The following is a 13,699-nucleotide window of genomic DNA, read 5'->3' as shown; positions in this document are numbered from 1 at the left end:
GAGCGTTTTGTAGCTTGACGCCTGAAGCTACAAAACGCTGGAGGGGAAAAAATCTATTATTCTCAATGGGGATGGTTCACATCTCCACTCCATGTCGCCTGAAGCCCTACGCCTGAAGCTCAGACAAGTTCCAGACCCTTTTTTGTCGCGTGAATCGGGCTGATTTGGGCGTTTTTCTTCTTTTACCATTGGTGACCTTTTGCCCTGCACAAATTCGCGGCAAATCGCGGTAAAAAAACACGGTAAAAACCGCTGCGAATCGCGGTAAAAAACGCTGCAAATCGCGGTAAAAAACGCAGCAAAAACCGCTTGAAAGCGCTACGCTCAGGTGTGAATGCAGCCTTAGACCTGCAGCAGGTCCTAGGCACTGCACAGCATTCCAAATTCCCAAATTTATGTTACCAGATGGACCAAACATCACTACTTTAAAGTATATGAATTCTACTTTAATGTGAATGTATAGTCAGAGCTTTTTATTATTTAATTTTGGATAGAGTGGGGATGGTTTAGGACTTCTGTCAAATTTTTATTGCTGTCTTTGTCCCTGCTGGGGAGATTTAAAGTGGTTGTAAACCCTTCAATATATCCAGTGAAGTGACTGACCTCAGGTGATACACAGAGATGAAACACATCCTTCTATAGAAGTTGTACCTGTTTATCTGTAGTCTTCTCTTCTCGAACATCAGTTCAAAGTCCAAACTTTATATAAGCTTGTCTAAGCTGTCAGAAAAGAGGGGGCGGAGAACTGAATTTTTTACTCTGCAGAGCTCAATGCAGAGAACTCTGAGAGCTGATTGGAGGTAAGGAACACACCTCATCCACTCAGCACACATGAACAGAGCTGAGGCTGTCAATCTGTTAGAGGTCCCTCCCCTGTCATCATTTTTCTCTTGGTGTCAGGAAAACTTGTTAGTAGTGATTCATGCTGATAGCAGAGGAAAGAAGCACCAGCCAGAAATGACACTTAGTGCTCTTAATTGAGACAAATACACACTATAGAGGGATATGCTTTGTTCTTATTTTATGTCTGAGTTTTACAACCACTTTAACTTCTCTATTTGTCCCATGGCCATTTTCACTGAAAGAGAAAGTAAAGGGTAATCCAAAATTTTGGAATTGTCATTGGAACGGGAATAAAGGGGAAAATGTCCAATGAGGACACCTACTCTGGTTACAACTGTCTAAGAAGGGAAGGGATTACCTGTAGAGCAGTGTTTCCACTGGGACAGACAGCGAAGACAGCAGATTGGGACAGACAGCTAAAAATAAACTGACATGGGTCCTAAACCTTCCTTACTCTATCCAAAAAATAAAATAAAAAATGTGGTTGTACACTCACTAAACTTGCACTTTTCACACTCAGGTTGAAACAACAGGTTTAAGTTAAAGTGGATGTAAACCCTCACATATACATAGTGAAGTGAGCATCCTCAGATGATACACAGAGATGAAACAAATCCTCCTACATACGTTGTACATGTATATCTGCTGTCTTCATCTTTCTACACTCTTTAGAAAGTGCAGATCATGTTAAAAATCTTTCTTCCTCTTCCAGAAGCACATAGGGGTAGGGAGAATGGGTTTACACTGTGCGTGAGCTGATTGGAGGAAAGGGACACACCCCCCTCCACATAATCTGAATAGACAAGCTCCCTGCTAATCTACCTCTAAACTCCCTCCCCAACACAAACTTTCAGCTACTGTTATCCCATGTGTCGGAGAACTTGTCAGAAGGGACTCATGCTGATAACAGAGGAATTTAGCATCAGAGAAAAACAGCACTTAGAGCTTTGAAGAGAGATAAGTAAACACTACAGATATATGTGCTTAGTTCACCTTTCATGAATGAGGTTTACAACCACTTTAAAGACATAAAAATGTGGTGCACATAATAACATATAAAATAATTAAATGAGTAAATCAAACAAAATAAAACATGAAACAAGTCCAAATCTCTATGTGCAATTTTTAATGAATCACTCTACCCAACTCCAAGTGTAACACCTCGTGGATTTATTGATTATTTAAGATTGCACATGGAGATATGGACTATTGTTTCATGTTTTATTTTTTTTGATTTTCACATTTTATTTTCTTGCACATGGTTATTGTTTTTTGACATTTGTATAACTTTTGGTAAGATGTGCATCACATCAAGTTATTAATGTACACTACATTGTTGCATGGTAGCACATTGTTTTTATATATGAATATGTGAAGGTTTAAGGTAATGCTCACCTCAGCCACACACACTGACCTTCCTTTTCCCCTCTGCCCCTCCATTTGGCAATTGGAAGCACAGAAAAGAAGTCCTTTGAAAGTTCCAAGTCTATGGACTTCATCTCCGCCCCATGTGTCAGCCCTGGGCCAATCCCTAAGTCAAATTCCAACACTTGCACTAGATATATTTAACCACTTGCCGACCGCCGCACGACGATATACGTCGGCAGAATGGCACGGGCAGGCATATTGGCGTATATATAAGTCCATGCCTGCCCGCGGGTGGGGGGCCCGATCGGGCCCCCCCCCGGTGCCTGCGGCGGTCGGCATTCGTTCGGGAGAGATCAGGGATGAGGGGACGGCCATTCATTCATGGCCACCCCCTCGCGATCGCTCTCGACGAATGGAAATCCCCCGTGACATCACTTCCTCTCCTGTAATGTAAACACAGGAGAGGAAGTGATGTATTCTCTCCTCCGTGTCGGTATTTTCCATTCCGACACGGAGGAGAGCGGATCGGTGAGTTGCACCAACACTCTACACACACAGTAGAACATGCCAGGCACACTCACACCCCCCCTTTACCCCCCGATCACCCCCCCAATTACCCCTGCCCCCCAGTCACAGTGACACCAATGTCATTTTTTTTTTTTTTTTTTTTTTTTTTGCATTGGTGTCATTTGTGACTGTAATAACTGTTAGGGCAGTTAGAGTTAGCCCCCTTTAGTTCTAATGTACCCCCCTAACCCCCCCAATAAAGGTTTAACCCCGTGATCACCCCCCGTCGCCAGTGTCACTAAGGCTGGGTTCACATTGCAGCGGTTTATGAGAACGAATGTGATTCGCACCGCACTGCAGTGCAAATCACATCCGATCTCTGTGCGATTCGAGTTCAGCCATTCGCCGCACCCGCCGCACCCGCCACACCCGCCGCACCCGCCGCAAATTCGCACGGGACCCTTTTTTTGGCCCGCAGCAGAATCGGATCGCATGGGTGTTCACACCATGCGATCCGAGTTTGCAGATCGCACTGCGATATGCGAACTGATCTGGGGGTGTCAGTAACATTTCACTGACACTCCCAGCAGTTCGCATAGGGCAGTGTGAACTGCCGCCGGGAGGCATGCGATGCGGGAACCCGCCGCGGATTCGCGGCGTTTCCGCATCGCTCCAGTGTGAACCCAGCCTAATAAGCGATCATTTTTCTGATCGCCGTATTAGTGTCACAGGTGACGCTAGTTAGGCAGGTAGGTATTTAGGTTCGCCGCAGCTTTTTATAGCGCCAGGGACCCCCATATACTACCGCATAAAGCCCCCTGATTGCCCCCTAGTTAACCCTTTCACCAGTGATCACCATATAACTGTTACAGGTGACGCTGGTTGGTTAGTTATTTTTTTATAGTTTCAGGGCACCCGCCATTTATTACCTAATAAAGGTTTAACCCCCTGATCACCCGGCGGGTGTCATTTGTGACTAATAACTGTTAGGGCAGTTAGGGTTAGCCCCCTTTAGTTCTAAGGTACCCCCCTAACCCCCCCAATAAAGGTTTAACCCCGTGATCACCCCCCGTCGCCAGTGTCACTAAGGCTGGGTTCAGATTGCAGCGGTTTGAGAACGGATGTGATTCGCACCGCACTGCAGTGCAAATCACATCCGATCTCTGTGCGATTCGAGTTCAGCCATTCGCCGCACCCGCCACACCCGCCGCACCCGCCGCAAATTCGCACGGGACCCTTTTTTTGGCCCGCAGCAGAATCGGATCGCATGGGTGTTCACACCATGCGATCCGAGTTTTCAGATCGCACTGCGATATGCGAACTGATCTGGGGGTGTCAGTAACATTTCACTGACACTCCCAGCAGTTCGCATAGGGCAGTGTGAACTGCCGCCGGGAGGCATGCGATGCGGGAACCCGCCGCGCATTCGTGGCGTTCCCGCATCGCTCCAGTGTGAACCCAGCCTAATAAGCGATCGTTTTTCTGATCGCTGTATTAGTGTCACAGGTGACGCTAGTTAGGCAAGTAGGTATTTAGGTTCGCCGCAGCTTTTTATAGCGCCAGGGACCCCCATATACTACCGCATAAAGCCCCCTGATTGCCCCCTAGTTAACCCTTTCACCAGTGATCACCATATAACTGTTACAGGTGACGCTGGTTGGTTAGTTATTTTTTTATAGTTTCAGGGCACCCGCCATTTATTACCTAGTCTCACTAGTGTACCCCTAAATTTAGGGGTGTCTACTTTCCAAAATGGGGTCATTTGGGGGGGGTTTGTGCCATCTTGGCATTTTATGGCCTTCAAAACTGTAACGCCCTTAGAAAGCCTGAAGGCGGTGCTTGGTTTTCGGGGCCCCGTACGCGGCTAGGCTCCCAAAAAGTCCCACATATGTGGTATCCCCGTACTCAGGAGAAGCAGCAGAATTTATTTTGGGGTGTCATTTCACATATGCCCATGGCATGCGTGAGCAATATATCATTTAGTGACAACTTTGTGAAAAAAAAAAAAAAAAAAAAAAAGTTTGTAATTTTCCCGCAACTTGTGGCAAAATATAAAATATTCCATGGACTCAACATGCCTCTCAGCAAATAGCTTGGGGTGTCTACTTTCTAAAATGGGGTCATTTGTGGGGGTTTTGTGCCATCTTGGCATTTTATGGCCTTCAAAACTGTAATAGGTAGTGAGGAGTGAAGTCAAATATTTACGCCCTTAGAAAGCCTGAAGGCGGTGCTTGGTTTTCGGGGCCCCGTACGCGGCTAGGCTCCCAAAAAGTCCCACATATGTGGTATCCCCGTACTCAGGAGAAGCAGCAGAATTTATTTTGGGGTGTCATTTCACATATGCCCATGGCATGTGTGAGCAATATATCATTTAGTGACAACTTTGTGAAAAAAAAAAAAAAAAAAAAAAAGTTTGTAATTTTCCCGCAACTTGTGGCAAAATATAAAATATTCCATGAACTCAACATGCCTCTCAGCAAATAGCTTGGGGTGTCTACTTTCTAAAATGGGGTCATTTGTGGGGGTTTTGTGCCATCTTGGCATTTTATGGCCTTCAAAACTGTAATAGGTAGTGAGAAGTGAACTCAAAAATTTACGCCCTTAGAAAGCCTGAAGGCGGTGCTTGGTTTTCGGGGCCCCGTACGCGGCTAGGCTCCCAAAAAGTCCCACATATGTGGTATCCCCGTACTCAGGAGAAGCAGCAGAATTTATTTTGGGGTGTCATTTCACATACGCCCATAGCATGTGTGAGCAATATATCATTTAGTGACAACTTTGTGTAAAAAAAAAAAAAAAATTTTTTTTTTGTCATTATTCAATCGCTTGAGGCAAAAAAATAAAATATTCAATGGGCTCAACATGCCTCTTATCAATTTCCTTAGGGGGTCTACTTTCCAAAATGGGGTCATTTGGGGGGGTTTTGTACTGCCCTGCCATTTTAGCACCTCAAGAAATGAGATAGGCAGTCGTAAACTAAAAGCTGCGTAAATTCCAGAAAACGTACCTTAGTTTGTAGATGTGACAACTTTTGCGCAAACCAATAAATATACAATTATTGACTTTTTTTTTACCAAAGACATGTGGCTGAATACATTTTGGCCTAAATGTATGACTAAAATTGAGTTTATTGGATTTTTCTAATAACAAAAAGTAGAAAATATCATTTTTTTTCAAAATTTGCGGTCTTTTTACGTTTATATCGCAAAAAATAAAAATCGCAGAGGCAATCAAATACCATCAAAAGAAAGCTCTATTTGTGGGAAGAAAAGGACGCAAATTTTGTTTGGGTACAACATTGCATGACCGCGCAATTACCAGTTAAAGCAGCGCAGTGCCAAAGTGTAAAAAGACCTCTGGTCATTTACCAGCAAAATGGTCCGGTCTTAAAGTGGTTAAATGAAAAATATATGAAATAATGTATTAATGAATACATAGCTGCATTAAATTGTTTGTATCTGTCTAGAGTACAGTTTTAATTGTTAAAATGTTTAGGAGGGAATTTAGTGTATAGGCATAATAGAAGGCTCCTTACCAAAGGACAGTAACCCTATAGTAATCTATTAACATTGAGCTTTCATTGGTCTAAATCAGACTTTCACACCTAATGGTTTATGTGTCTACAAAGTATCTTCAGGGGTATTTGCAATAGTCTCATGGGGTACTCCTGCAGGTTAGATAAGTATTAAAAATTCTAAGTTTATGCATTTAAAATCGAAATAAATCTAAATCTGATTAAAAAAATTTACTGGATTAGTTATTTTGCAATTGGTGTCATTTCTTGGAAAACATAGATACATGCAGGGGGCACAGACAATAACTATGCTCTCTTTAAAGCATATGCAAAGCCCAAAAAACATTTTTTTTTAGAATTAGAAAAGATTAAATTAACATTTTTTTAGTTGAATTCCTGCCCACCAAAGACTCTGGAGAATAGCATGGCGGTTGTTGCAATATTTCATGTCACACGGTATGACAGACCCCCGTACTCAAGAAGAGTATGTCCGCCATATATGCTTCCTGTGTTCGGTACCAGCATGATCCAAGATCCCTTACCCCATATCAGTGTAGGAAGGAAAGCATAAGACTGTTTATTCAAACACAGGCAAAAAGAGATATGCACCCAGGGGACAATCCCCCTTCTTTGCATAATGACACAGCACAGGGTAAACTTTACCTCATCTAGTAACATGACACACAGGTGTATTCCACTTTCCACCAGTAGACAGTCTTTAGGAGTGGCTGCTGGAGAAAACCCCCACCCCCCCATGCATCTAATTCACATACACATATACATTCCATAATACTTTGCTCCCAAGGCAAGAAGAAACAATAGAACAATAGGGCACAGGGACTTAACAAACACATAACAACCCCCACCTCACCCTCAAACTATCTAGCAATGGTCTGAGACAGAAGGTGGAATTTTTCTTAATATATTTCTTGAGGGAGCTGGACAAGGAGTTTCCAGAGCTCTCTAAGGTAAGTTGGGTTCCACAAGCCCCCTGTGCAAAGTGACTCCTGTCACACAAGTTGTTTGTGCAGCGGTCTTTCAAACACTTTTTTTTAAAATACACTTTTTTCTAATTAAAAAATAAGAAAACAGTAAAGTTAGCCCAATTTTTTTCCATATTTTGAAAGATGCTGTTACGCCGAGTAAATAAATACCCAACATGCTTTATGCTTTCAAATTGCACTAATGGAATGGTGACAAAATACGGTACTTAAAAATCTCCATAGGCGAAGTTTAACATTTTTTAATGGTTACCAATTTAGAGTCACAGTGGAGGTCTTCTGCTAGAATTATAGCTCTCTCTCTAACGATTTTGGCGATACTTCACATGTGTAATTGGAACAATGGTTATATTTGCGTGCGTGACTTACGTATGCGTTTTCTTTGGTGAGCGAGCTCGTGGGGATGGGAGTGCTTTAAATTTTTTGGTTTTTTTCATCATTTATTTTTTTATTTTATTTAACACTGTCCCTCAAAAACAAAAAACAAAACAAAAACACTGATCACTTTTATTGCTGGCACAAGGAATGTAAACATCCTTTGTGACAGTAATAGGCAGAGCCAGGTACTCTTTATGGAGGGATTTAGGGTCTCAAAGACCCCAAATCCCTACTCTGCACTTCAAAGTATTCAAAACACCAAAATATGCATTTTTGAATGCTGTGTATTTTCTAAAATGGGTGCTGTTTGCAGCCGAGTAAACTGGAAGTGTCATTGTGATGTCGCTTCCTGATTACTACATCAGTCGCTCTGGTCTCCCGGTGGGATGGGAGATATGGGCAGAGTGGCGGAAGGTGGCGGGAGGAGGGACGACCGAGCGGCTCATTAGCCACATCAGTTGTTATCAATTGAAAGCTGACCGCCATCTCTATAAAACAGTACCGGGGTGATGCCTGCAACCAGAGGTACAGCCACTTCAACAAAATTACATACTGGTGCATGATTTTGCATGAAGTGGTTAAAGCAGATTGATTTCCTGCCTACCACTATTCTTAAAAATGTTCGCTTCGGCTTCCTGGTACCTATTCTGCCTACCCTATGTAAAAAAAAAACTGTATACTTACCTTTTTCAGTTTGCTCCGGTCTGGTTGCATAATCCTGCAGCTTCCCTGTGTCAGTAAGCAGCAGTAGGGAAGTGGAGAGAGCTCTGATAATGGCTGGGCTAGGGAGCCTATAGGTGATATCACTAGAATTTCAAGCCATTACTTCCTGACACAGGAGAGCTGGAGATGTGGGATCATGGAACCATACCAGAGCAGACTGAAAAAAGGTAAGTATACAGTTCTTTTCTTTTTTTTTTTTACATAGGTAGGCAAGAAAGGTAGCAGGAAGGGGAGGTTGGGGGGGGGGGGGGTAAATTTAAGAATAGTTAATGTTAGGCAGGAATTCCCCCTTAAACCCCCTGGCGGGTTTTTACTACTCTCTGGGACTCTGTTAGGAAAAGAGAGAAAAGACCTTGGGTCTTTATGCCCCGTGTTGGCATGATGCCCATCTTAGCAATTGCAGTGGCAAGGCAGTGTAGGACTGGCCAGAAGAGGGATTACATTGACGCAGTTGGTCAGCTTAAACATGTATTGCAATATATGCAAACTAAATATCCCTGTTTTTCGTTGCATAGTTTATTGGGAAGGGTGTAGCATTGTGCAGAGGGGTCCATCCAGAATTGTTGTTAGGAAAAGTTCCCTTCACTTACTGTCACTGTGACAAAGGTCAGAATTTTTTTTTTCTTTATTTCTTTCCTTTTTAACAGATTAAGGGGAGGCTAGAACCTCTGTCACATAGGGAGGTAGATTTGCTAAAGGCAAATATACTGTGCACTGGTTTCTATCTTCTAAACATGTGCAAGCAAACAATTTGATTTTTTCTACTAACTTACCTGTAAAATTCATTTGAGTACATCACGGGACACAGAGCATCTATATACATTACTACCCGGGTTACACGCCCCCTATAGGTGAATGGACACTGGCAGAATAAAAAAAGTCCCCCTCCCATACAGGAAGTACTTCAGTTTTGTAGCAAGCGATGAACTCCCACAAAACGAGAGTCCCTGCACTTTTTTTCCTGCAAAAAAAATAAGAGTTCAGCTGAACTCGTATCTCACAGACATTGCATGTTACTGCCACCACGGGTGTCAATCCAGTACAATGTCTGCGATTGCACTAGTGGGAACCTGGGCTCAAGGGCATCACCCCCTCTATCATGCCACACCCCTATATGTGTAACGGATAGAGTCATGCATAGCATAACTCTATCCGCGGCCATCCCCTATTTTGAATTATAGCGACGGGGGGGGGGGGGGGGGGGTTGAAGAACCAGATTAGAGCCATAGGTTCTAATAGGCTTCAATAGGGTGAGCTTGGAGTACAGAGCATTGTGCTCAGAGCCCACCCAGGTGTGTTAGAAAAGCAAATGAATATTTATTTTATTGTTCCAAAATTTTATTGACAACAAGCAGAAGATACAAATGATACAGTCACTGTTACAATCGTTTTCATAAGAAAAACACGGTTAGCAGAGCTTTTGTACAGGAAGATATGGGGGGATAAAGGCTATATATAAAAATATATATAGATTATATAACGTTTTGACATTCAATAGGAAGCAAATATCAGAAATCGGTAGCAATGTTGACATCATAAGGTTATAGGCCCAATTTATATTAAAACAGCCAATGAGAAAAGAGACTCTGCCCGAGCAAGCTGGGCAACAGTAATGGAGATGTAAAGAGAAATGTGTGCTACATCATCAATAAAGTTTAAAGAATGGAAAGAAAGGTGTGAAAAGTAGTAGTTATGATAGGAAAAGGGGGAAAGGGAGCGAAAAAAGAAAGGAGAGAGAAAAATAGAGATAAAAGATGGAAAGGAAAGTGGGGTAAAGAGGGAGCAAGTACTTGCCAGGTGGTCCACAAGTGCTGTGGGGGCTGGAAACACCCCACCCCCCAAGTCTTAAAAGAAAAAATCAGGGCTCCAGGAGGCGTTTATCAAAGTCATGGGGAAGATAGTGATCAGACCATGGGCGCCAAATTTTAAGGAGTTTGGAGGGGAATTTTGTCTAGTATTGTAGCCTCAATTTTACTGTGAATCATGGCTTGGGTAACTCTACATTTAACTTCTGCTATATGTAAAAGTGGTGTCTTCCAAGCTTTCGCAATGGTCTGCTTGGCGGCCGTGGTAAGTTGAAGGAGGAGTCGCAATTGTGCCCTAGACAAATTATGAGAAGGAAGGTTAAGTAAGGCAAGGGCCGGATCAGGAATAAGGGTAGTATTAAACAAGACAGAAGCCATTTGAAATATCATTCCCCAAAAGTGTTCTACTACTGGACATGTCCACCATATATGGAGGTGTGTGCCCCTTGAATCACAACCACGAAAACAATTAGGGGAGTAGGCTGGGGTGTATCGAGCGATCCTAGTCGGGACCAGGTACCACCTCATGAGAACTTTATAGCTGGCCTCCAATGCGATCACATTCTGCGATGTTAATTTGGTTGTTGCCCATATCCCTGTCCAATCGTCCGCATCCAAGTTGAGGGACAGGTCCGTAGACCAGGCCGAGGCATATGATGGGAGTGAGGATGGAGGGGACGTGAGGTGAGCATAAAGATTGGAAATTATACCTGGAGCATGTGGGTCAGAGTCACATACACTCTCAAATATAGATAGATTGTTTGAGACTCTGTGCGGGCCCATGATTGTATGGATAAAGTGGGTGATTTGAATGTATCGGAAGCATTCCTGTGGAGGAATGTTTAACTGCGACTGGAGGACTGGAAAGGGTTTGATGGTTCCGTTAGAGACGAAATCTCGAATACGTTCCAGACCGGCCTGAGACCATGTCTGGAAAGAGGCAGGCTGGTAAAAGGCTGGGTAAAAGAGTGGTTGGCCAAATAGGGAGAGTAAAAGCGAATGTGGAGAGAGCAATTTAAACGGTTTACACAGCTTGTCCCAGATTTTAAGGGAGTGCTGGGTTAAGGGGTTAGATAAAGGGCCCCGAGCCGAAGCAGGGAGCCACATAAGATTGGCGATAGAGATGGGATGTATATCTATTGCCTCCAGGGCGACCCATAGGGGAATCTCTGTCTTTGCGTGATAGAGGGTTAGTTGTGCAAGTTGAGCGGAGTGATAGTAATGGAGGAAATTAGGAACTCCCAGGCCCCCTTTAAGTTTACTGCGGAGTAGGGTAGGTCTGGAGATGCGTGGAGTCTTAGAACCCCAGATATATTTATATACCCTGCTCTGGATCACTCTATGGAAGTAGGGTGGAACGGTGACCGGGAGAACCCTGTATAAGTAAAGCAGTTTAGGCAGTAGGGACATTTTCACAGCTGAGATGCGACCAAGCCAGGATACGTGGAGGGGTAGCCAAGTATTAAGTAGGGAGGACAGGTATTTTAGCATTGGGAGATAGTTAGAATGGAACAGTTGGACGGGGTCACTAGTTAATTTAATTCCTAAGTAGGGGATCGAGGAAGAGGACCATTGGAAAGGGAAGTTCATCTGTATGAGTTTAAGGTCAGTCAATGGAAGGGACACATTAAGGGCTTTGGATTTCGCTTGATTAACTTCCAGTCCTGAAATCTTTGCAAACTTGGATAGGAGTTGTAGGAGGTTGGGCAGGGAGATGTGTGGGGAAGTAATGAATAGTAAAGCGTCATTGGCAAAGAGGCAAAGTTTGTGAGATGTGGAGGCTATGTCTAGACCATGAATATTAGGGTTCGATCTAATGAGGGCTGCAAGGGGTTCGATTACTAGGGCAAATAATAGTGGGGATAAGGGACAGCCCTGCCTCGTTCCCCTACGGATGGGGAAATACTCTGAGCTGAAACCGGAATATTTTACAAATGCTTGTGGGTGAACGTATAATGAGTTAATCCAAAGCAAAAAATTGGGGCCGAAGCCCCAACGTCCTAATATATAGTGAAGATAGGGCCAAGAGACTGTGTCAAAGGCTTTCCTGATATCGAGCGATAGGAGATGCATGGGAATCTTACGGGATTTCGCTATGTGCTGTAGAAGGACAACTCGGCGGATGTTATCACTGGCCTGACGACGGGGGATAAAGCCCACCTGGTCTTCATGAATCAAGTGACCGATTATCGGATTGAGCCTCAAAGCAAGAATTTTAGCTAGGATTTTCACATCCAAATTTAAAAGGGAAATGGGCCTATAGTTGGACCAGAGGGTGTGATCAGTGCTGGGTTTGGGGATCATAGCAATGATGGCAGTCAAAGTGTCACGACCGAGGGATTGTTGCTTTAGTAAGGCGTTAAACGAATTGGCAAGAAGTGGGGTCAAGGTGGTTGCAAATTTTTTATAATATAAGCCAGGAAGGCCGTCTGGACCAGGGCGCTTGTGGGGTTTGAGTGTTTTGATAGCTCCGAGTACCTCATCGACCGAGATTTGTTTGTCGATAGACTCTCGACTAGCGTCAGGCAATTTAGGTATAGGCATGTCCTGAAATAACATCTCTGCCTCCTGGGAGGGAAAAGGCCCCTGTTTCTTATATAAATCAGCAAGATGCCTACGAAATTCAGAGAGGACTCTGACGGGTTTACTGGTATGGTTGCCGTTAGCCAGCCGAAGCCTAACTGGAGCGTGGGTATGATCCGGTCGCCTGAGGCGGAGTGCCAAAAAGGTATCTGGTTTATTGGCCTTGGTATAAATCTTGTGGCCAGACCGGCGGATAGACTTTTCCGCAGATTCAGCCAGAAGAAGGTCCAGTTCCAGTCTGGTTTTCTCCAGCAGCTTTTTATTAGTACTAGATGGGGATGCCTGAAATTGTAAAAACTGGTGGTGAAAGTCAGATTCCAACTGTTGGAGCCTGGCTTTCTTCTCCCGCTTAAGGTGGGTGGCAACGGAAATACAAGTACCTCTGACTACTGGTTTGTGGGCTTCCCAAAGCATGAGACATCGGGTATGGAATTATGTAAGAGATAGTCGTTAAGAGCCGATTGGATGTCTAGGCAGTAGGACTGATTTGTTAGGAGGGCTTCGTTCATGCACCAAGTTTTGGCCTCAGGACGGGGTATTAACGAAGATATCGTGGTGATCACAGCACAGTGGTCCGACCATGTAATGGGGTGTATAATGGAATGTTGCAGGATTGGAGAGGATGCGATTGGCACAAGGATATGGTCAATTCTAGAGAAGGAATTGTGCGGGTAGGAGTAATAAGTGTAATTTTTCTTCAGCGGATTACACTCTCTCCATGTGTCCAACAAGGAAAATTGGTGTAGTAGTCTACGTAATTGTGATGAAGGGGAATAATGACCCGGAGAGTAGGGTGATTTGTCAAGATGTGAGTGGAGTACCAAATTAGAGTCACCGCACATAATTAAGGTACCTTTAGCGTGTGATTTGATTACCCTCAGTAGATGGGAGAAAAAGGGGATCGGGTTAACATTTGGGGCGTAATAGGAGACAAAGGTCGTTTCCACTTCTTGTAGCAAGCCTATTAGGATAATGTAACG

This window comes from Lithobates pipiens, unplaced genomic scaffold, assembly GCF_037356315.1.
Source record: "Lithobates pipiens isolate NorthernLeopardFrog02 unplaced genomic scaffold, aLitPip1_a1.2 Scaffold_3, whole genome shotgun sequence".
NCBI classification, from domain to species: domain Eukaryota; kingdom Metazoa; phylum Chordata; class Amphibia; order Anura; family Ranidae; genus Lithobates; species Lithobates pipiens.
Note: the sequence above shows the minus strand (reverse complement) of the source record.